The following is a 3573-nucleotide window of genomic DNA, read 5'->3' on the forward strand; positions in this document are numbered from 1 at the left end:
AAAAAAAAGGAAGAAAATGGAGAAGCCATCGTAAAATGAGCAAACAACATATTAATGATTAGAACTAAGGCTACAACTATGATAATTGTACAGCTGTAAGGTGACAGAAATGGGAATGGTAGAATAAAGGAGGATGAAAAGCCTAAATGTCTTTGTGTGTGTGTGTGTACACATGTTTAAGAGTCCACGAATACTGTCTTAGGTTAAAATGTTTTTACTTTACTTTACTTTTACTTTACTTCACTTTCTCTTCCATACATCTTGAAAGGACATTTTTTAGACCAGATCTTTGTGATGAAGACACACACAAATGAAATTTAGTTATTTCTTCAATTCCAGCAATTTTTTCATTTGATTAAAATCTAACATAATACTGTGTGTATGTGTATATAGATATGTGTGTGTATATACATATATATAGTATCTATATACACACACGTGCACACACATGTATGTATATAAAATTGTGAGGTTAGTTTTTCTTAATCTAAATATATAGTATATTTAAGTGTCCTTATGTTTTTATTAATACATATTATGTTAGAGTAAAAAGTAATGTTTATGTTAGTATTGTGAGATGGTTATATTTCTGCTTCTATATTTTATGTTGTGATGCATAGTTTGAACATTTTTACACAATGGGTAAAGTATTTTGTTTCAAAAGGGGTGTGTGTGTGTGTGTGTGCGCGCGCACGCACGCACGCAGATGAAGGGGTGTTAACATCTTCATGTCTCAAATTCTTGGCATAAGTTATGCTTTTCTAAGGGTCCCATTTTTCCCTCCTGCAAGTACTCTAAATTGAGGACTGGAGATTGTGATTCCCAGAATAACCTGATATAAATCAGCCCTCCACCAATATGTATTCTTTCTCTTGGAAAGATGAAACTGTCTTAAGCCTCCAGTAAACCAGTGCATTTCTTTTCATACCATAGGGCTGTGCTATTCTATCTAATTCTAGATTTCTTTGATCACAACATAGATACCTTCTAATTCACAATAATATAGCAAATTTGCTAAGGTCAATGGTTTAACAACTATATGTCAGACTATCTTTTCAAATATTTTTCATGTCAGACATTAAGACTTGTCATCAGTGTGCTGAATCTAGTGTAGTAACTTAATTCTTATGTTCAGTTAAGAGGTTTGAGAATGTGCGTGCCAACATTTTTTTATCCTTTCTTTTCTATAGTGAACAAAAGAAAAATCTTTGAAGTAAACTTAGCCTCAAACATAATCAGCAAGTAAAGGTAAGCATAGATCAATTCTGAATTCTCATCTTTAATGTTGTTTACATGTTAACCAAACTGTTTGTCCAAGTTGCTGTGGGTTATCAACAGATCATTGCTTTTTGCTGTTTAATACTATTCAAACTATTTCATCCATACACCTGTTGATGGGCATTTATCTTAGTTCCCTTTTTAAAGTAATAAATGCTGGTATGAACATTCAGTTTTAAAAGAATGTTTTACTTAGATATATGCTTTCATTTCTCTCAAGTACATACCTTGGAGTGGTTGAGTTGCATAGTTAATTTTAAGTTTTTCAGAAACTGCCAATGGAATATCACTCGGTAATAGCAAACAAACTACTGATGCATTCAATACATGGATGAGTGCAAATGCACAAAAACCCAAGGAAACATATTGTATGATTACATTTGTATGAATCTCAACTATTCAAATAGAAATGTAATCTTTCATTAGAGAAAGCAGATATCTGGTTGCCTGGAACAGTGGTAAGTAAGGATGGTCTAAGAGGAAACTCAAAGCAATTTTTTGAGAAATAGTAATATTTTATTTCTTGATTATGGTGACGGTTACACAGATATAGGTTTTTATCAAAATATATCAAATTATATGCATATATATATAATGGTTGAAATGTTTAATGTAAGTTATACGTCAAAGATTGTAAAATTTTAGATCACCCACCATCATGAACGACACAGTAACTATCCGGACCAGGAAGTTCATGACTAACCAACTACTTCAGAGGAAACAAATGGTCATTGATGTCCTTCACCCTGGGAAGGCAACAGTACCAAAGACAGAAATTAGAGAAAAACTAGCCAAAATGTACAAGACCACACCCGATGTCATCTTTGTATTTGGATTCAGAACACACTTTGGTGGTGGGAAGACAACGGGCTTTGGCATGGTTTATGATTCCTTGGATTATGCAAAGAAAAATGAACCCAAACATAGACTTGCAAGGCATGGCCTGTATAAGAAGAAAAAGACATCAAGAAAGCAGTGAAAGGAACGCAAGAACAGAATGAAGAAAGTCAGGGGGACTGCAAAGGCTAATATTAGTGCTGGCAAAAAGTGAGCTGGAGATTGGATAACAGGCGAGGGAGTAAAGACTCTACAGTGATGCTATCTGCAGTCATTGTATAGATTTTTCACAAGAGGATTAATAAAGACTTTTCATGTGAAAAAAAAGATTGTAACATTTTAAAACATTGTTTTAAGTTGTACTTTTATATATTTTACTTTAGAACTTAGAGTTATTTCAATGTACTTTGTCTCAATGAAATCTAATCTTAATCACTTAAATTGACTTGGTAATCTCCTATAAATTCCGTAATAATCAAAATATTAATGAGTTGCTGTGAGGATCAAATATGATCATAAAATGAAAGACCTACAAGACAGGCTAGTAAATAGGTTTTATATTTTATGCTATCTGTATATTGCATGGAAAATTATCTTTTCCAACTAAGTTTTTTTCTTCATATCAACTGTTGATTAGTTCATACCAGTGCCTCAAATAAGTTTTCTTCTTCATATCAAGTGGTAATTAGTTCTTACAAGTGCCTCTAAAGTAGGTAATGTAACATATAGTTTAAGGTTAAAAAATGAGAAAATAGTTTTATAATAAGCTTCAAAAAACATCTTATATATGATTATCAAAGCATAGGTTCAGATGTGTTGCATGGGTAGAATTTAGATACTATTAGGATCTAAGTATTCATATGTAAACACATTTATTAACATAATATGTGTATACTTTCATTATTTTTTTATTTTAATTCATCTTGTCCTTGGCACCTGAATCACATAGAAATAACTTATTAGCAGATACCTTAAGAACTTCATAAATTATCTTGTGTAATATCAGAGTAGCTCTGTTAAAGATGTCATAAGAAAAAAATACACAAATTAGGACAAAATCCATTTTTCTCTTGTCTGTGAACAAACGGAATACATCAGTTCCGATAATGACCATTATGTGAAGCAATTTGGAACTATATTTAAACTCATCTTTTTGAGCCATTGTCATTCAGACAATTAATTTTTGCAGAGTTTCCTTGTTATTCAGCTAAATGTATTTTCACTTTATTGAACAATAATATTATAAATTTGTTTTGTCCATAAGTAAGCTTATGATTTTTTCCTATATATCTTTACTTTCTTTAAGCCCAGTGTAAAGGTCAGTGGCATTTATCATGGCTTCCAAATTCAACAAATTTTTGACTTGAAGAATAGCTTTAGAATCATAGAAAAGAGGGTTTGAGTCTCAGGTTTGTCACTTAATAGATTTTGACTATAGCAATTTTTCATATGCTCTAT

At 31.6% G+C, this 3573-nt stretch overlaps 1 pseudogene across 1 annotated transcript; it reads left to right on the forward strand.

Annotated features, from left to right (window-relative positions):
* Positions 1-1926: 1926 nt before the first annotated feature.
* LOC100951216 lies at positions 1927-2415 on the forward strand (annotated as a pseudogene). The gene has a single exon (XR_002771257.1). The product of XR_002771257.1 is annotated as a 40S ribosomal protein S24 pseudogene (transcript).
* The last annotated feature ends 1158 nt before the right edge of the window (positions 2416-3573 follow it).

This window comes from Otolemur garnettii, unplaced genomic scaffold (assembly GCF_000181295.1).
Source record: "Otolemur garnettii isolate 467f Iridium unplaced genomic scaffold, OtoGar3 scaffold00258, whole genome shotgun sequence".
Lineage (NCBI taxonomy): Eukaryota > Metazoa > Chordata > Mammalia > Primates > Galagidae > Otolemur > Otolemur garnettii.